Source organism: Lactuca saligna, chromosome 5, assembly GCF_052625555.1.
Source record: "Lactuca saligna cultivar CGN05327 chromosome 5, ASM5262555v1, whole genome shotgun sequence".
In the NCBI taxonomy this organism is placed as follows: domain Eukaryota; kingdom Viridiplantae; phylum Streptophyta; class Magnoliopsida; order Asterales; family Asteraceae; genus Lactuca; species Lactuca saligna.
Genome location: NC_136421.1, coordinates 146,087,645 through 146,110,533, shown reverse-complemented (window position 1 = coordinate 146,110,533; position 22,889 = coordinate 146,087,645).

Genomic DNA, 22,889 nt, shown 5'->3' with positions numbered 1-22,889 from the left:
AGGGACGCGGAATTGATCGCTGGTGCGCGCTTGGACTCGGCGAGTCCATGGTATGGACTCGGCGAGTCTGCGCTGTGTAATGAAACCCTAAATCTCTGGGTTTGAGGCCTATTTAAAGGGCCTTATGGCCGACTTTTGTGCTCACCCAACCCCCAGAGAGAAACCCTAAAGAGATCTAGAGCGTTTGTGAGGAAGGAGAGGCCAATCTTGAACTTTTGTGGGTGTTGTTGCAAGAAGGAAGTGTTCAAGGCAAGAGGAGGCTGAAGGAGGTGCGATTTTTGTGGTCTTTGAGCTCATAGAGGCTGTATTGAGGTATTATTCTCGGACCTTCTTCACTTTTTGGTGTTTATTCTTAGTGTTAGGGTTTTCTAACCCTTTTTAGAGGTTTATTAAGTGGAGTAGTTGGTCCCTTCTCGAGTTGTGTCTTGGATCTGGACCCAAAGAGGTCCAGAGACCTTAACCCATGGAGCTTTATGAGTCATTTTGGGAGTCTTGAGCTTGGAATGTCATTTTTGGGGCTAAAGCACCATTTTGGACCTTTTAGATGTTATATGTGTGTCAAGGTCCCAACTTTACGTGATTATCATGCTTGGGGAGGCCAGATCTATGATTGTATGGAACAGATCTGACCTCAGAAGTTGTTTTGAGTTCGTGCATGGCATGGACTCGCCGAGTCCGAAGAACGGACTCGGCGAGTAGTATGAAGGTGGCCCGTTAATCACTCAGTGAGTGGACTTGCCGAGTTGGGGGAAATGACTCGGTGAGTCAGGGAGAGTCAGGGGTCTAAGTTCAAGTTGGAACTCGCCGAGTTATTCTGAGACTCAGCGAGTTGAGTCGGGGTGGCCCCACGATTCATGCTAGGTGGAACTCGTCGGATCAAGGGGAGTACTCGACGTGCCAAGAGAGGATCTAAGAGAGTCAGTGGACACGTGTAGACTCGCCGAGTCGCCCTAGTGCACTCGACGAGTCGGGTCAAAGTTTGACCGTTGACCTTGTTGACTTTTAGGGTTGAGTACAGTTGTATTTATGAGAGTTTTATGTGATTAGGCGGAGGCTAGATCACACTTCTTCCGAGTCAGATATTTACCGAGACATCGAGGTGAGTCTCCTCTCTATACTTTACCTTGAGTAGGTAACCAGAGTTATGTGATTGAGTAATTGTATGCTATGTATGTTATGTGTTGTACTGCATGATTTCTATGTGATTTATGTAGTGCATGTTATTCAGAGCTAGAACCTGAGGGTTCACGGAGTTTGGGTGCACGGACCCACAGAGTTATAGCCTCGAGTGGCTAATATGTGTTATATGTGGTATTTTGGGGAACTCACTAAGCTTTGTGCTTACAGTGTTGATGTTATTTGTTTCAGGTGCTAGTGACGACCGCGGGAAGGCGCCGGCTTGATCCGTACACACACGATTAGAGTTTTTACATGTCGATCTTGGGATTTTGTACTGTTATGTTGAACTATTAAAATGGTTGTTTTTATGAGGAACAAGTAAAATGGTTGTTTTTATGAATATTAACGAAATTATGTTTTTTAAAAAAAAAAAAAAAAAAAAAAAAATTTTTTGGCTTTAAATTTCCGGTGTTACATTATACTCTTAGAAACACCAACATTTCGAGAATCTCACCAAGAACACAAGCTAGGCTCGAAATTTTCTTCTTCTTCTTCTTCTTCTTCTTTTTCTTCTTCTACCATTCGAAAACTCCAAAGGTGAGCTTCATACCTCACTCCTTTTCGTGTTTTTCATACTCTTTTTTTTTTTTTTTTTTGGGGGGGGGGGTGGGGGATACAAGTCAAAATCTCGTTTATCCATTGGATAATTGCATGGACCAATGTGTAATGTGTTTAACCTTTGGGTATTTGCATGAACATGAAGTTTATCTTATGCATCATCATTAAAATCATGAGATATGTGTTTGTCAAAATTTGTGTTGTGTGAAATCTCGTGGATATGGGTTGTACATTCAAAAATGACAAGAAGATAGGTTTATACTCAAATTTGTTAACATTTGGGACATATACCTTTTAATACATATACTACACAAATATTTAATGTAACAAGTTACAAGATTTTATGTGTATCTTGTAAAAATTGTGACACGCTAATGTCATGACAAAATGGTATATTTGTGTTACAAAACCCCTAAACTAAACATCGGTTTGTTAAACAAAGTACACACTTGATTATTTTACTAAAACTATATTTTTTTATTAGTAAAATAGTCGTAATATGTTGTCATCATTTTAATGCTTTAAAAACTTGAAAGATTATAATATTTGTACAACATATATTACAAGTAGATAAGTCCATTAATGATTATTTATAAAAGGTGTTATATATAATTTAACTAAAATGGTGTACAAAATAGAAATAATACGACAGAAAAATGTGTGTGTCATAATCTCATAAAGCTATTAAAATAACAAGTTATAAGTTGTATGTCTTAAAGCTGTAAAACGTGTGTCCTAAAACTGCAGTCATAAATTTACACTAGTAGTGTTATTTTCATTATTCAATAATGGGTGTCAAATTTCGCGTGAATCCATTAAGGCACTTGTGAGACTTTCTTTCACCGTACCTACGTAGCGTACACTGTAAGACATGTAGTTATAACGAGAGTCTCCCAGAGGGAGAGCGAGATAATTGTGTATAGATCTATACGAGGTTGACACCCCTACACTTGAGCTGTTCGCTACAGCTAGACGGGGCCTGTCTAGGGTGAAAAATATCTTACCTAAATCGACGCCTGAAGAACGTCATGATAGACATATCAATTACATCAAGCATGGTTGTAATGACTTACAAAGGAACTAACAACATTATTTTGGATTTACATAAAAATATACACTTCACTAGTTTTATTTAATATAAAACTACACTTCATTTTCTAGTACTTATTTTTATCACCACTCCAGTCTTAGGGTTTTAAGACTGCAAGTTTTCATACAATAGAAAATATTGGATTTTATGGGAATGGATTTTTCACAATTACAAACAACAGAAAAACAAAATACATGCGTTCAATTATTCACAGTTTTAGAACGAGATTCACGAACCAATTTTCACATAAAATATCGGATTTTCTGAAGTTTTTACAAATTATTACAAACAAAGATGTTACAAAGCTATTTCATACAAACATGCTTATGAACTTAACAACTTTTTAGTTGATGCTTTTCAAAACGATTTGTATTCTCAGGGACTCGGTGAGCAGGTACATGGATTATGGGTGTTGGATATTTTGATGCAGTTTAAATTTTACAATTTGTCACTTTTGTGTAAAATTTGTGAACAAATACAATTTGTAACAATGTATTTTGGTATCTTTTAATGTATTAGGTTTAGTTGCTACGTTTCATTCATATCTAGGATAAATATAGCCTGATAAACTATATTTATTCGAGATACGACCAACATGTGTTTAATAGTGGTTGAGGTGGGAAACAAAAACTAAAATCTTACCAACATTATATCAAAAGGGTCTAAGAACAAATATAAAAAGAAATAAAATACTATAGGAGTATTTTGGCATTCTATCTATTTTCTCACACTTATACATTCTCGTATAGACATCATGGCAGGCTTCCACCAGCCTGGAGACCCTTTACCCGCAAACCACGGAAATAGGGGATGGCTTGAGGAAGAACCGAAGGAGGATCCGGAAGAGATAGATGAGGATTTTAAGGAGGAGGATATCAAATAGGACATCGATGAGGATGAGAAGGGAGATGAGGGTGACTCGGACACAAAGTCTGAAGTCATTAACCCACCTTACATGGCGAGGGTGCCGACGCACCGAATGAGCTATAATGGCCCTACACCCCCTTAGGCACTTGATATTGATAGGTGTAGCCAACACCAGGGACAACGCCCACCATTTGTCATGGAGTGAGGTTTCTACAACCCCTATAGTGGATGTTCGACGGATCGAGATGTTTCTGTTATGGTCCGACGGACCAGAGACATTGGCGATTAGGCACAGCTGACCACTAACCAGATGATCGAGATGAGAGCTGTAGTGGAGCGTGCGGAGAGGTGCACTCAGAACCTCGAGCGCTAACTAGATGAGCTTCAGGGCGCCTCTACATCATCACAGGCATCACTAGGGACCACTCGACGTGCGCAGGACTCATCCTACCCACCGCTTCCTATAAATTTAAATTATGGGTATGCGTTGGTGCTACCCCCTTTCTTCTCTATGTATGTTGGATCGACCCTACGTTTAAGTGATTACACTCCTCACAGGGTCGTTGTGCTGTCAGATTTTATCCTCAATGTATTGTGGACCTTTTTAAAAGGTCAATTTTCATGCATTATGTACTAGAAAGTTATCATTTATGAAACGATTATGTGTTTTATTTTTGATGTTGTTATCTGCTATGTTCTCTCTTTTCATTTTTATTTGATATAATATGGACTCAATTATAAGTACAATCGAACTGTCGTAACCGTCAGAAACAAAGGGTTTCCATAAACTCATCGTCATTTCTACTTCATAGCAGGAAATGCCTAGAAATTACATTCGCAAAAACAACACAACGAAGCCACCACCACCGCTGCCTCCACCAGAAATGGATTCTGCTGCTTTCCAAGTGGCAGTCTCAGTTGTAGTTGCTGCAACACTCGCACACATAATAACAACGATGCAAACGAAGGAGAAAATGGAAACGGGGCAGGGAGTTCCAATCACGAAGAAAATACAGGACTTTAGAAATGTGCACCTATAAAGATTTAACCAACGCAAAGTTGATGCCATTTAATGGGAGTGGAGGTGTGATAGACCCCACTCGATGGTTTGAGAAGATCAAATCTATCTTCGAAATCTACGGCTGTCTTGAAGAAAGTAAAGTAAAGTTTGCAGCCTGTACATTTTCCGATAGGGCCCTCTCATGGTGGAATGGCCATGTCAAGTCTCTAACCCTACCCGTAGCAACTCCATGGCATGGGAAGAGCTCAAAACCCTAATGCTTGATGAATACTATCCCCGGGTGAGGTACATAAGCTTGTACAGGAGCTATGGAATCTAACTATAAAGGATTACGATATTGAAGCTTAAATTTCCAGGTTCAACGATCTAGCACTCTTGTGCTCGAGAATGATAACCTCTGAGAGTAAGAAAGTAGAACGGTTTATCTGGTGGCTAACTCTCCGAATTTAGGGAAATGTAATTTCTACAAACCCCGCAACATTTGACAATGCCAAGCGCCTAGCTTAAAAGTTATACGACCATGGAGATGGAAAGAAGACAAAGGCTTCCGCCATTGAACCAAAGAAGGGGGATGATAACAAGAAAATCTAGGGAAAGAAGAGAAAAGGACAATGTAACATCCGAAAAATACAACCAATTTAAATTTTTCAAAACAACCCGATTTTCATTAAAAGGTTTACAAAAAGGTTTTCAATACAAATCATTAGAGTATTCCCAGAATCACATTGCTACAAAATCATGAGGAGCAGTACGATCGCGCCTTCGCCTTGCCACGGTCTCCTGAAGAACCTAAAAAACATTAAACCACAACTGTAAGCCCAAAAGCTTAGTGAGATACCCCCAAAATACCAACCACATATACGCCCTTCCGGGCTGCGACCTTCCGGTCCAAAACATATTGCCTTCCGGCCCATAACATATAAAACATACATAACATAACAGAACATAGAACAACCATGCATATCGAGTCTACTGTGTGACTGGTCCGCCGTATCGGGCCTTCAGTCCATCGGATCCATCCTCCTGGTCTAGTCATGCCCTTCGAGTCTACAGTGGGGTTGGTCCGCCCGCATCGGGCCTTCAACCCACCTGGTCCACTCTCTGAGTCTACAGTGTGACTGGTCCGCCCGCATCGGGCCTTCAGTCAGCCTGGTCCACTCTCCGAGCCTCAACACGTCTGGTCCGCCCTCGTGGGGCCTACAGCCTATCCGGACCGCTCGTTGGGCCTTCGGAATAACCGGTCCGCCCTGGGTATCTTGGCCTACAGCACAAAGCAGGACCCGCCTCAACCCATCTCTAGTCCAATCAACCATGAGCACAAACATACAATCATATAATAGTCATAGCCAGCAAACCGAACAAACAGATCACATAGCATATCATTACCCTACCCAGGTTACCGACCTAACCGGTCACTAGCATAGCATCACTTTATATATATATCGGGAAACTGACCTTAACAAGGTCTCCTAGCATGTACCATCCTAGCTACCAGGATGCAGACACATCAAACAATAACATAATAACCATATCCGAATTTCAATCCAATAAAGGGCCGGCCTTGGTGCCTTAGACCCTGTTGATATAGTGAGGATAACTCACCTCGAAACTGCCGGCTGAAAGGACAAGATCCCACTGCTCCGAAATCTGACACGAACTCCTCCACTGAACATCAAAACATACAACTCAATAAATACCCTTAATTACCAAAATACCCCTGGAAGACAACTGGTCAACCTTGGACAAGTCAAAGTCAACCCCTGACTGACCCTACTCGCCGAGTCAACCCGATGACTCGCCGAGTCCTTATGCTCAGAACTTCCTTCAATCAGCGACCCAACTCGCCGAGTCGCCCCAAGACTCGTCGAGTCCAACAACTCTGAGTCCACTCGCACCCAACTCACCGAGTCATCCCTTGACTCACCGATTCCTCAACTCAACCAGAAATATTGGGAGTTCCTCGACAAGACTCGCCGAGTCCAAGAACAGACTCGCCAAGTCCGAGGCTATCTTCAACCTACTCGCCGAGTTGTTCTTCCAACTCGTCGAGTTCCAAGCCATCTTCAAGCAACTCGTCGAGTCCACCCATGTGACTCGTCGAGTACCACTGGTCTGAATCCATACAGAAGCATCTCAGGCCATGCAATTGATCCAAAACATAGATCCAACCTCCTACAATCCATCCATCACGTAAAGTGGCAAACTTTACGTGAATCTAAAGAGATCTAGGCCTTATTCACCTTAGAACCAAGGTTTGGGACATGGTAGCTCCATTAACAACACAAGAACAGGGGCTTTAATGCTCTTAAGATCTTCTCCACTCCAGATCTGAGGTAGCAACCTCAGATCCATCCTCCAAACATCAAGATGCCACACAACCAAGCTCCCCACACAACCCCAAAATGAGAAACTAGGAAAACACAGCCCAAGAACGAAAGTATTACCTCCAAAGGATGCCTCAACAACAATGAAACTCAAATCCAAGCAAATCCCTTTGATCCAAGCCACTTCTCCTTCAAGATTTCTTCAACCAACACCTCACCAAGCTCTAATTTGCTCAACAGTGGGACTCTCCACGAATTTAGGGTTTCTGGGACTCAAGGGGGGGAATAAGGGAGGCTGTGGAGGGGCATAATGCTTTTTATATAGGGCTCAACCCCGAAAATTAGGGTTTTCTTCATACATCACCTACTCGCCGAGTCCATCTTTGGACTCGCCGAGTAGGCCACTTGATACGCGACCATAGTCGCGACCTGACTCGCCGAGTCTATCCATGGACTTGCCGAGTCACCCTCCAAAACTTACACTTTTAGCCCTTCAACTCTACTCTTGAAATTCCGGGATGTTACAGACAACAAGCTCAAGAGTTGGGGAAGAGGCAACAAATCGTACTAGTTTACCTTGCTACCACTCCTACTACATCAACACCAACTGCACCAGTGCCTGCAAAGCCTTATGCAGTCTCACTTCCGAAGTGTAATTTCCACTATAACGGCTCCTGTAATTTCCACCATAATGGTGCATGCCGATATCTACAGTGCACCAACTATAACCAGAGAGCCTGGTACTGCATAGCCCCACCACAACAAAACAACCAACCTAACAACGTTGGGGCCAATCAAGCATGTTACAGGTGCGGGGAGACTGGCCATTACAAACGAAACTGTCCCGAGGCCAAAAATCAGAGTGTAGGGGGATCAAGTAGAGTCCTAACAATGGGACAAGGGGAGGCTGTGCAGGATCTGGTGGCTGTCACTGGTATGTTCTTCCTCAACAACATATATGCATGCATCTTATTTGATAGTGCGGCGAAATGAAGTTTCGTGAGTCATAAATTTAAACACTTACTCAATCAAAGTCCCCAAAAGTTAAACGAAACCTTCATGGTGGTAATGGCTAATGGGAAAACTGAAACAATCAACGACGTATTTCTAGGGTGCATGTTAACATTAAATAAACACTCATTTCATATCAACTTAATGTCGGTTACTATTAGAAGCTTTGATGTGATCAGCTGTATGGATTGGTTAAGTCTCCACCATGCCGATATTATGTGTTGCGAGAAGGACATTTGCCTTTTCCTACCCAACGACGAAACCATAATTATCTATGGTGATAAACCCGGTGAAAACCTCCATCTCATCTCGTGCATCAAGGCACAAAAGTACTTGCACAAAAAGAACCAAGTCTTTTCAGCCCACATGGTGGATAAAAAAGAAGAGAAGAACATCAAGGACATCCCGGAGGTATGCGATTTCCCAGACGTATTTCCTGAAGACCTTCTGGGAATACCCCCTGAACGACAGGTTGAATTTTCGATTGACCTAATACCCGGAGCCATGCCAATTGCCAAATCAACGTATAGATTAGCCCCTGCAGAAATGCAAGAGATCTCCAGCCAATTGAGCGAATTATTAGACAAAGGGTTCATAAGACGGAGCTTCTCTCCTTGGGGGGCTCCGGTTTTCTTTGTCAAAAAGAAAGATGGTTCCTTACTCATGTGTATCAATTACCGTGAACTCAACAAGCTCACCGTCAAAAATCGATACACTCTCCCTAGGATCGACGATCTATTTGACCAACTACAAGGAACCAGTTACTTCTCGAAAATAGATCTAAGGTCTAGATACCACCAAATGCTAGTCCGAGAAGAAGATGTCCCCAAAACTTTATTCTGAACTCGTTACCCGCACTATGAATTCGTGGTAATGCCCTTTGATCTGACAAATGCACCTGCGACATTTATGGACCTGATAAACCGAGTTTAGCGACCTTTCCTTGACAACTTTGTGATAGTATTTATAGACGACATACTAATTTATTCTCAAAGCAAGGAGGAACACAACCGACATCTACGATAGGTTTTGGAGACTCTAAGGGCGGAAAAGTTATACGTAAAATTCTCCAAGTGCGAATTTTGGATCCGCAAAGTGGATTTTCAGGGTCACATGGTCAGTGAAGAAGGAGTACACATTGATCCATCCAAGATCAAAGCAATTAAGGGTTAGGAAACCTCAAGACATTTGAAGACACATGAAGTAAACTATACCACTCATGATGTCAATTTGGGCACTGTGGTCTTCGCTCTAAATATTTGGAGGCACTACCTCTATAGGACGAAGTGCACCATTTTCACAGACAACAAAAGCCTCCAACATATCCTGAACCAGAAGGAACTAAACATGAGGCACCGACGATGGGTTGAGCTGCTAAATGACTATGAATGTGAGATCCGGTACCATCCATGCAAAGCCAATATGGTTGCCGATGCCCTAAGCAGAAAAGAATACTCGGGTCATTGGGTAAGAACACTAATGATGACCATCCAGTCCTACTTGTCTTCGCAAATCAAGGAGGCTCAACTGGAAGCCTTGAAACCGGAGAACATCACAAATGAAGCCTTGCGTGGGATGGATAAGAACCTCACTATTAAGGATGACGAAGCTTACTACCTCCTGGACCGAATCTGGACACCGAAGTTCGGTAGATTCAGAGACATGGTCATGAATGAAGCCTACAAGACAAAATACTCCGTCCATCTGAGTTTAGACAAGATGTATCTGGATCTCAAACAACATTATTGGTGGCCAAAAATGAAGGCTAAAATTGCTACCTATGTGAGCAAGTGCCTGACTTGCGCTAAAGTGAAGGTAGAATATCAAAAGCCCTCAGGTCTACTGGAACAATCCGAAATACCCGAGTGGAAATGGGAGAGGATAACGATGGATTTCATTACCAAATTACCTAAGACAACAGACAGACTGGATGCTATTTGGGTGATTGTCGATCGATTGACCAAATTCACTCATTTACTGCCAATAAAGGAAACGTATAAAATGGAAAGGCTGATATGGATATACATAAAGGAGGTTGTGAGATTACATGGCGTGCCAATATCTATTATCTCGGACAGATATAGTAGGTTTACCTCCCGGATTTGGCAGTCGCTATAGAGGTCATTGGGAACCCAACTCAATATGAGCACTACCTACCACCCCTAGATAGATGGGCAAAGTGAGAGGACCATCCTAACCTTAGAAGATATGCTCCGAGACTGTGTGAAAGACTTCGGAAAATCATGGGATACCCATTTTCCCCTAATCAAATTCTCGTATAATAATAGCTATCACACAAGCATCAAAGTCGCTCCCTTTGAGGCCCTTTATGGACGTAAATGCTGATCACCTCTCTGTTGGGTGGAGGTAGGAGACACACAATTAGCAAAAGGGAAGGTACCAAACAGCACTCTCACGGGGCCCAAGATTATCTAGGAAACAACTAAGAAAATCGTTTAGATAAGGGAACGACTCCAAGCATCTCGAGATCGACAGAAGAGCTACGCAGTCAAAAGGCAAAAGCCTCTGAAATTTCAAGTAGGTGATCACGTGTTGCTAAAAGTCTCGCCCTGGAAAGGGATGATTCAATTCGGAAAGTAGGGAAAGTTAAATCCATGGTACATCGGACCATTCAAGATCCTTGCTAGGATCGTTCCGGTGCCTTACAAGCTGCAGCTACCACCGGAGCTTAGTAACGTACACCCTGTCTTTCATGTGTCAAACGTGAAGAAATGCATATCCGACGAAACCCTCGTTGTTCCACTCGACAAAATTGAGGTAAATGTCTTCATTTCGACGAGGAACCCATTGAGATAATGGACAGAGAAGTGAAACGAACCAAGCAAAGTCGCATTCCCATTGTGAAGGTCCGATGGAGCACCAAGCGAGGACCAAAGTTCACCTGGGAACGTGAAGACCAAATGATGCAAAAACACCCTTATCTTTTCCCTTGTTCTTAAAGACTACTCCAGAACAAATTTTGGGACGAAATCCCCTCTAACGGAGGGATGAAGTCACAACTAGCAAGTTAGGGATAAGATTTTGATCCTTGTGCAAGACAATTTCCTCCGTGTAACCTTGCAACATCCCATTTAGTGAAATTCAAACTAGAATGTATTTAAGTTCATACATGCATACATTGAGATTCAGGTCAAAACAACCTCGTATAAGCACAAAAACTCGATCCAATTGCTAAGTTCAATTAATTTTGGGCCTTGCCCAAAAAATTCTCGGCCCAAAACCCCTATTGGACCAAGATTTCTTCATTTGGTCTATTGGGCCGATAACTTCTTAATTTGGTCTTATTGGGCCAAAAACCTTTCTTTGAACCCTAATGGGCTGAAAACTTCTATTGAATTTTACATTGGGCCGAGAGCTTTTCATTTGGGCCTCTTTGGGCGGAAAACCTTTTCTTAGGCTTTAATGGACCGAATACTCCTATTGTGCCAAAATTCCTATTGGGCCAATCCAAATATCGAAGGCCACTATTTTTTGGACCAACCCTTTGGGCCAAAAACCCTATGGGTCAGTGATGGATTAATAAAAAAAACGGAAAAGATAAGGGAAATTTCTTTGCCAACTCTTTATAGTTCATCATACATCAAAGATTTTATCTCCCATACAACCATGCAAGTATCCCATCAAGATTGAGGAAAGTCGACTTCTCTTCCCCCGTCCTTCTCTTATTAATCCGAACACACACATACACATACACTTCACAACCTCATTTTCCCTCACATTTCTCTCAAGAACATCCTCCATTATTCTCTAAAAAATCTCGAGTTCATCATCATCAAAAATCGGATTCTAGGCTTCTTGGTAAGTTCTATGTTAAACTCAAGTGTTTTGTTTCATGTTTATGCTAAGAACATTCCATTTTCACACTTTTGTTGTTTTTTAAACTCTTAGAAACATCACCATTTTGAGAATCTCACCAAGAACACAAGCTAGGCTCAAAATTTTCTTCTTCTTCTTCTTCTTCTTCTTCTTCTTCTTCTTCTTCTTCTTCTTCTTCTTCTTCTACCATTCAAAAACTCCAAGGTGAGCTTCATACCCCACTCCTTTTCATGTTTTTCATACTCTTTGGGGGGTGGGGGTGCGGGGAATACAAGTCAAAATCTTGTTTATCCATTGGATAATTGCATGGACCAATGTGTAATTTGTTTAACCTTTGGGTATTTGCATGAACATGAAGTTTATCTTATGCATCATCATAAAAATCATGAGATACGTGTTTGTCAACATGTATGTTATGTGAAATCTTGTGGATATGGGTCGCGCATTAAAAAATGACAAGAAGATGGGTTTGTACTCAAATATGTTAACATTTAGGACATACTTTTTAATGCATATACTACACTAATATTTGATGTAACAAGTTTCAAGATTTTATGTGTATCTTGTAAAAATTGTGACATGCTAATGTCATGAAAAAATGGTATATTTGTGTTATAGAACCCCTAAACTAAACATCGTTGTGTTAAACAAAGTACAAACTTGATTATTTTACTAAAAACTATATTTTTTTAATAGTAAAATAGTTGTAATATGTTGTCATCATTTTTATGTTTTAAAATCTTGAAAGATTATGTTATTTAAACAACATATATTAGAAGTATATAAGTCCATTAACGATTATTTATAAAAATTGTTATAAATAATTTAACTGAAACGGTGTACAAAAAAGAAATAATACGACAGATAAATGTGTATGTCATAATCTGTCCGTCATAAAGCTTTTTAAAGAACAAGTTATAAGTTGTATGTCATAAAGCTGTAAAACGCGTGTTATAAAGCTGCAGTCTTAAATTTACACTAGTAATGTTAGTTTCATTATTCAATAATGGGAGTCAAATTTCGCGTGAATCCGTTAAGGAACTTGTGATACTTTCCTTCACCGTACCTACCTAGCGTACACTCTAAGACCTGTAGTTATTACAGTCTCCCGGAGGGAGAGCGAGATAATTGTGTATAGTTCTATACGGGGTTGACACCCCTACACCTAAGCTGTTCAGTGTAGGGTGACAAATATCTTACCTAAACCAGTGCTTGAAGAACTCCATGTTAGGCATATCAGTCACATCAAGTATGGTTGTAATGACTCACAAAGGGATTAACAACATTATTTTGGATTTACGTTAAAATATACACTTCACTAGTTTTATTAAATATAAAACTACACTTCAAATTCTGAAACTTATTTATCACCACTCCAGTCTTAGGGTTTTAAGACTGCAAGCTTTCATACAACAGAAAATATTGGATTTCTGGGAATGCATTTTTCACAATTACAAACAACAGAAAAACAAAAGACATGCATGCAATTATTTACAGTTTTAGAAAGAGATTCACAAACCATTTTTCACAGAAAATATCGTATTTTCTGGAGTTTTTACAAATTATTACAAACAAAGATGTTACAAAGCCTTTTCATACAAACATGCTTATGAACTCACCAACTTTTTAGTTGATGCTTTTCAAAACGACTTGTATTCTCAGGGACTCAGTGAGCAGGTACATGGATTATGTGTGTTGGATATTTTGATGTAGTTTAAATATTACATTTTGTCACTTTTGTGTAAAATTCGTGAACAAGTAAAATTTGTAACAATGTATGTTGGTATCTTTTAATGTATTAGGTTTAGTTGCTATGTTTCATTCATATTCAATTGTTATGATATTACAAAATAAAGTCATCCGCCCTCGGACGTTTCCGCCGTCTTGGTTCGGGGGTGTGACACAGAGCCTTGGTTTGAGTGAATTAGAGGAACGCTCATGTGAATCGAGTCTCAAACTAAGGAAAAAGATATTTTCAAATGATTTTTCAAATTGTTTTCAAAATGATCAAGAAGGATGCGATTTGTACGATCAACTAGAGCTAGTAAGTAGACCCCAAATTACCACATTGTTAATTGATATTATGATATGTAAGAACAACTTGCTAGTGATAGGCTAAGGATCTTCAGGAAATGTATTCTAGAATTGTCTGATTATATGATGCCTAATAGCCTAGTTTTTTCCTTATATGAAATTGACTTCATTATTGTAGTTGCTTTATGTATGCATCATAGTTATACATAACTATGATTCTATAGTCTGAGAATGTTTGGTTTGTCCTTATTTCATGTTCTTGTTTGATGAAGGGCTTAGGGTAGAATCAGGTATTCAACTGTCTTTAGGGTCTAGTGTTATATATGATTAGCATACACGAGTGCAGCAGGTTTGGTGGAAGTTTCATGGACGAGTTGTGTGGGTGTTGTAATGTTTAGCTTTCCTCTAGAAAGTAAGGATTGAGTGAATGCATATGCTAGTGTGTATTATTAGGCTTGTTATGATGATCTTCTGAGACAAATACAAATATGTGTGGAAGGTAGTATAGGCCCTTACTACTGGAATAACAGGACCCATACGCATAGGAAGAAAGTCACAACCCCTAGGGATTTGTTTGGAGTTGGTTCCCCAGGTATGATATGCATTTTATCTGATATCTCCCTAGTTTATTTTCAGTGTGGTGATGATGAGACGATTTGAGGTAGGAACGGGATCGTGATCGGGAGTTGCTTGCCAGGATAGGCCAAATTTGAGTAAGGAGCGAGTTAGGGAGATCATTTAGGAGGAGGTTGTTTCCTTCTTTTAGGCACAATTACCAGAGTTTTTTTAGGTATATTAAGACCACTATGGTAGAGTAATTTGACGAGCGGTATGTTGCATTGTCTGAGGCTGCTGTTGCCGTAGCCACCGTAGCCGTTGCGGTTGTAGGGATTGGTATTGGGAGAGCCTTTCAGTATCGGGACTCCAATAATATGAAGCCCCCATCATTTAATGGAGTTCAAGATCTGATCATAGCGTGAGGTGTCTATCTAACATCGAGGGATGCTTCATCTCTTGATCTTGCCCAGCTGACCAGAAGGTCAGGTGTGCTCTGAACCTTCTTAGGTCCGGAGTGAAGGATTGGTGGAGACATGTTACCAGCACGTATTCTCCTGAGCAGAGAACTAAAGTGACTTGGGAGCAGTTCTCGGAGATATTCTGATCTAGATATGTTCCAACATGAGAGGTTTGCCCAAGAGTACTTGGATTTGAGACAGGAGACTGAGTCGGTGACAAAGATCACCAATATGTTCATGGAGAGGGCCATGTTTTGTATTGAGTTTGCTGCTTCTGAGCAACATCAGATGACCCATTACTTGAACTTGATCAAGATGGACACTAGGCAGTTTGTATCTACTCAATGGTATGGTTAATTGTTGGAGTTGTAGGGGATACCAGGCGACCTTATTCAACATGATTGAGCTTGTCAGATGCGAGTCAGAAGGTGCGCACTTGTGGGAAGTGTGGAAAGGTTCATGATGGAGCTTGTCGATCTTCTTCAACATGCCACAAATGTGCAAACAAGGATACATTACGAGGGATTGCCGACAACAGGCGCCAACATTTGACATCAAGATTTATTATCATTACGATCAGGTTGGCCATATGAAGGCCAAATGCACGATTATTGCTGCTAGACCAGAATAGGCTCCAGTACTGGCTATTCTAAGGATCATAGATGGGATTTAGGGCAGGCTGGAGCCCCCAAGGGCTCAAGGCCGTGCTTTCCAACTAATGTCAGAGGAGGCCAGGTCGGCACTAGATATCGTGACCGATATGTTTCTATTTGTTATTCTGTTGATTATGTTTTATGTTATACTCATGTTTATTCTCCTAATAGGTATGTTCTTAGTGAAGTTTTTTCATGCCCTTGTATTTTTTACTCGGGCGCGAATTTGTCCTTTGTATCTCGATCATTCAGTAGGGAGTTTGATATGCCTATTAGGGAGTTAGAGTGTCCGTTGCATGTTTCTATCTCCAATGAACATGGGGTTTTTCCATCCACAATGTATCAGGGTTGTATATTGGAGATCTTCAGGGTGCCTTATCTGATTGATCTAATCATTATCCCCATTGTGAATGCATGCGTGATACTAGGCATGGATTGGTTGAGCAGGTTTGGTGCCATTATTGATTGCGAGGGCCAACGAGTAGTAGTTTGAACTCTAAGTGGGGGAGAACTGGTTATCTATAGAGATGGAACTATGGTTGGTTCGGGGTTTTGTTTGGTAGCCAAGGCTCGGTAGTATATTTGGAATGGGTGTGTCGGTTATTTGGCTTATGTGGTTGATACTCAGGTTAGGGAGCAGATTTCAGTTAATAGGTACCATGTTTCAGGCAGTATGCTGATGTTTTCCCAGAGGAGTTACCCGGTGTGCCTCTTGAGAGGCATGTTGAATTTAGGATTAATCTTGTGCCAGGTGCGGACCCGATTACCAAGGCTCCATACCACTTGGCACCGCCTGAGATGCAAGATTTTTCATCTCAGCTCTAGGAGCTGCTAGGCAAGCATTTCATTAGACCGAACAGTTCTCCATGGGGAGCACTGATACTATTCGTCAAGAAGAAGGATGGTTCACACCGATTGTGTATTGATTACCGGGAGTGGAACAAGTTAATGGTGAAAAACCATTATCCCCTTTCGAAGATTGATGACCTCTTTGATCAGTTACAGTGTGCATCTTGGTTCTCCATGGTAGATATGAGGTCTGGGTATCATCAGGTGAGAGTGAGAGAGGAGGACATGGAGAAGACCACGTTCCAAACTTGTTATGGGCATTACAAGTTCGTGGTGATGTCATTTCGGCTCATCAATGCACCTGTTGTATTCATGGATCTGATGAATCGGGTATACAGGTCGATGCTCGACCGATCTGTCATTGTGTTTATCGATGATATCTTGGTGTATTCTAAGACCAGAGAGAAACATGAGGAGCACCTTCGATAGCTTCTGGTGCTTTTGAGGTGGGAATGACTTTATGCCAAGTTCTTGAAGTGTGAGTTTTGGTTATGAGAGGTCCAATTCCTTGGGAACCTTGTTAACCAGGATGGGATTTTGGTCAATCCGGCCAAGATCAAGGCTGTGATGTAGTGGGAGGTTCAGAAATCTCCCTTAGAGATCAGGGGTGTCTTGGTTTGTCAGGATACTATCAGAGATTTATTTAGGACTTCTCCAAGATTATGGTACCCCTCACTCACTAGACGAGGAAAGGGGTGGATTTTCGATGGGGGCCCTAAGTAGCAGTCAGTGTTTGAGACTTTCCGACAGAGGTTATGTGAGACCCCAATATTGACCCTCCTAGAGGGAGTTGAGGATTTTATGGTATTTTGTGATGCATCCATCACTGGTCCGGGGGCGGTCCTCATGCAGAGAGGGCGAGTGATTGATTATGCTTCGTGGTAGCTGAAGCATCATAATATGCGATATCCTACACATGACCTGAAGTTGGGGCAGTGGTGTTTGTCCTAAAAATTTGGAGACATTATCTATATGGAGTCTATTGTACTGTCTACATGGATCAGAAGAGTTTGAGATATCTGATGGATCATTCAAACCTGAAAATGAGATAGCACAGGTGGCTAGACGTGGTCAAGGATTATGATTGTGAGATCCTTTACCATTCGGGTAATGAGAATGTGGTAGTGGATACTTTAAACTGTAATCCGGCTAGGTCTTTGGTCGAGGAGTTGTGTATGAGTATATCCGTTGATTCTCCGCTTCTGGGATTGATTAGAGAGGCTTAGGTAGAGGGTGTTCGGAAGGAGATCTAGAAACAAGAAACGATCACGGGAGAGATCGACAGGTTTGTCACGGATTGTCGAGGGTTATTAACCCGGTGTGGTCGAGTTTGGGTTCCAGTTTTTGCCGGGATCAGACAGATTGTGTTAAAGGAGGATCAAAAGTCTCACTTTTCTATACACCTGGGGGCCACCAAGATGTATCTGGATTTGAGATTGAGTTACTGGTGGCCATGTATGAAGAGGGAGATAACCTGGTATATCGACAGGTGCTTGACCTGCAGGATGGTCAAGGTCGGGTATCATAGGAAGCATGGCAAGTTGCAGCCTCTGGAGCTTCCCATGTTCCCATGTGGAAATAGGAGTAGATCACCATGGATTTTATCACCAAGTTGCTGAAGAAATCCAATGGTTTTGATGCTATATGGGTCATCGTGGATCGATTGACCAAGAGTACCCATTTTGTGCCATCTAGGAGAGCTATTCGACCAAAAAGTTTGCCGATGTTTATGTCCGGGAGATCGTTGTTATTCCATGGGGTTCTGGTTTCCATTGTTTCTGACCGAGATATTCGGTTCACCTCTTGTTTCTGGTAGAAATTCCACGAGGAAATGGGCATAAGGTTGCATTTCAACAATGCATATCATTCGCAGACTGACGGCCAGAGTGAACAAACTATACAGACCAGAGGATATTTTGTGGGTCTGTGTTGGTTTGAGTTGGGATTCCTACCAACCTCTTACGAAGTTCTCCTATAATAATAGTTATCACTCCAGCATTGGTGCTCCGCCATTTGAGCTCTTATTGTTGGGTTTTGAGCATTATAACACTCCTAAGTGTACATGAAACCCTAAGTACCTTGGATTTATGTTTTCTCTATTATACATACAAATATGAATATTCCAAGGTATTACCCTATCTAGCATACAATCTTTTGATACTTGGGTAATATAACAAGTTAGAATACATACCTTGTTGATGTAGCTTGTCTTCATGAAGCTTGAGTGCCTAGTGCCCCAAGTGTGACACCTAAAATGGTTCACACAACACCATGAACACTTAGAATAACCTTGAGAATAAGGATACTTTGGTTCTCTCTAGTGAAATCGGCCTTGCCCTTTTTGTGTACACACACTAGTGCCCATTTCACCAACTAATGACATTTTTATATAGTGTGGAGACTAGGGTTAAACCCATGACCCTTCATTTCATATGATCCATGGGTTAAACACTCCATGGAATATCCATGAAAGCTTAGCCCAACCTAAATGAACTTGGCTGATCACACATATATATCTAAGAGTCCATATTTAATTAGTTCCTTTTCATCACTTAATTAATTATAAATTAATTCTTGATCAATACTAATTAAATAATATGATTATATATTAATATATTATAACTTATAATATATTAATATAAATCACTAGTATCCTTTTTCCTCATCTTGTCTATCCAATTGTCCCAATGCCATGCAACCCAAATGGACCATGCCGGGTCGGGTCAAGTGTTACCAATTATAGTTATGGACTTAGACATTAATCCAACAGTCTCTCACTTGGATAAGTCTAAAAATATTATTGAGTATGACTTCAAAACTCGACTAGCAATCTTAGCTCTCAAAAGCTTCTGTCGAACTCTGACGTGTTAGCTGAACTTTGATCTTGTCAATGACTTGTCCATAAGATAAAGGATCATATATTCCTCCATTCTAGATATCATATGGACTGAGACATGAATTATAAATCATTTTCTCTGTCCATTTGTTGTTTCCTGATTTCTGATTTATGATGACTAACTAATTAAACAGATCAAATCAGTCTTGGCTTGGCCAAGCACTCACATGTATCATCATTAAATCATCGAGGGGCCCAATGATATCAATTTTATCCCAAAGGTAAAAGGAATGGATAAACTTCTACTCATATGGCTTGTTCTACTACTAGTTGAATCATACACAAAGGCACGTTTTATAACATCGAGTTACCGATGTGTTTTCATGCAATCAATGTATAACCAACTCATAGTAACAACTCATATCTATAGGTTTGAAGAATATAAGATATTATCATCTCATGATCATTCGTGATAAAATCGATGAAGTGATTCCAATTAGCGTGGGTTGAATCCAATACTTAGAACTTATGAGCACTCATGAGTGTCGTAGCACCACTTTGTCCAACATCTTAGACCTTTACAAGCCAACCCATGACAGTCTTGATTCATATCTACTTCCAACATATGACCGGCTGTGGATGGTTTGAATAACTTAGTCATTCGGGAAGAAGGATCTTGTTTATTCTGGAAGTCAAAACATGCAAAATGAAACACAATAATAATCGAATCGCATATGCTCTCAGAACTTATGAACATAAATAAAACACCTTTTATTTATCACCATATTGACTACACATTATCCATTGTATATTGTTTCAAACTATCAACTTTATTTTTGAATTAAAAAACACTAGTTATCCCATGCTCCAAGCATGTACACTATGTTTTTCTAAACAACAGCTTTGCTATACACTAAGTATGCACTCTCTATTTGTCTATGATCCTTACTTTGTGAAATAAACCAATTGAACATAATTTCAATGATTCTAATTTCACACTCCCAAATCCTTATCGAAAATGTAGGAATTCCAAATTCATGTTATTTACCAAAATCTGTTAGATTCTAAACTTATATGCATTGATCCTCTTGTAATGATTATGCACAAAGTCACAAAGACTTGACAACAAACATTACATAGAATTCCAAAAGAGATCAACTACTTGGAAACATCCTTCTTGCATTAAGTTTCCTAATCTTACACATATTTATTGAACAACTTCCACCTTCCCATATTCCCATTTTGACTATCACTTCTGAACAAGAGTTGCCTCTTTTCAGAATATTTCAGTATGGTCCTTCCAAAATTAACATTATACTTCCAACTGTCCCTGAGCAACCAATCTTTGGTAAACCTTAGATTGTCCTCGAAAATTGCTTAATCATGTTAGTCATATCCAATTCTAGACCTTTTCCCTCTTAATGCCCCAGGCATTTGGAAAATTTAGAAAGGATGAATATTATAGCACATGCAATCAATCCTATATCCGAAGCATACGAGATAAGATTCATGATGTCTCACATAAAGACATGATACTAGACCAGTCCTTTTGCTACAATATTTCTATTTGCCAAGTTCTTATAATTCAGATTATGAAAAGGGATGTCGTAATCATAATCAAATTTTAGAATGCAAATAATAGAACTATATATAGAATTTCCTTATGTTGAGCCATTCCAACACAAAATTCATATATATATATATATATATATATATATATATATATATATATATATATATATATATATATATATATATATATATATATATATATATATAGAATTTCCTTGACTAAAGATTTCTAAAATCTTAATCTAAGCTTTTAGAATTGAAATGAAGTATAATTTCCTCTCCCTTAATTATAGCAAAACAACTTTTGAACCCCTGAAACTCCACAAATTGAAACTTTTGTTTTCTATAATTAACATTGCTAACTAGAAACCTTTGTCATAATTATCATGCTCCCACTAACATCATGATTATTAGCATAACACTTATGCTCCCACTAGCTTTGACATGTATTCAGAAATCAGTTGGACTTCTAGAAGTCAATATTTTACTGACTTTCTTACCAAAGTTCAGATTTCTAAGATGAGATTACCTTGATAAGACTTTATCAAAATCATACACCTTATCTTAGATAGCTCATAGGTGTGTCTAAACAATTTTAGAACTATCAAAAGGGATGTCGTAGTGATAGTCTCAATTGTTTAGATCTTTGCTATCTGCTTCAAATCTACTTGGTCGAAGTGCTTCCTCACCATCATTTTTATGAATCGGAGAGAAACCTGATGACCATTATATTTTATGGTGCATGTGTTCTTATCCATGTGAATTGTCAAAACCATAGTCACAAGACAAGGATAATGACAAATCCAAACTCATATGGACTGAACTCAATCTTATTTTCTTGGCACCTGGCAGCTCAACGGCCCACCATTGCTTCCAAGTTGTTATATAACCAATTGAGAATTCTAAGAACTCATATGCAAAGTCAACTTTAACTGGAATGGGCACAGAAATAGAAATATGTCAACATGATATGTTATAAACCTCACGTCGTGTGCTAATGTTAAACTACAAGTTTTTATTCTTGATTAGATCTTGAAATTCTTCCAGGATCTTTAAGACTCCCACTATCCTCTTGAAACATAAGACTCACTTGCCAAATATTCAAGAGATAGTTTGGATTCTTTATCAAGACAAACATTTCACACAATTGGTCTTAGTTGGTCTTTGTTTTATCCAAAAGATCACAACTTACCAATTTCAAATGTACAAGAGTAGGACACACTTTACTCTTACATTTGACTAGTGTTAATAAACCTTCCTTTAAGATATGTCACGCAAGTTACAATATTGGAGTATGACTCTAAGAATTGTTTTTGGAACGAGGTATGAATCATCTTCTTGATTTGACCACTTCAACAATTCATAACTCCTCTTCTTAGCTTCCAGAATGCACTTAGAGGATGAATTGTGACAAGGTCTCTTAATCATTAAGATGATCGTATAACATGATACTAAAGTACTCTCTCATCGTTTCAGAATTCTGAAACTTTTATCCATCTGCCTAATTTGATTCTTCTCATTCGTTCTGCCATTCATCGAAAAATTTCCAATGTATCAGAATTACACTTAAACTTATAAGTGTAACCATATTTACTAAATTTAGTAAAACATGACGAATAGTCTTATAGATCTTTTGTGGTGGACTTGATCAGTTTACAAGAATGTGTACTCGATCCCTTAGTCCTTCACATGAGTCACATATAAATGTGAACAAGGAACTAGTCTTAATTTTCCAAAGCTGAAAGTTCTCATTCATCGTATTGTACTACTTGTATGATTTCCAAGTTTCTATCCAACTGAAACCTTGGGTGATGAGAATCTTTCCTTATTTAGTAAATTCGTACACTACTACAAATGAAAGAATCAAATTCATATTTCCATTATTACTAGAAACATACAAACATCAAGTTTCCATAAATGCCATTGCAAGGAGATATAAAATAAAGTAAAACAAATTTTTATTTATTTATAAAATGTGAAAAAAACTTTTCCTTACAATGCAACTTTAAATGAAAACTATGCTATTACATGTTTCCTAGCAA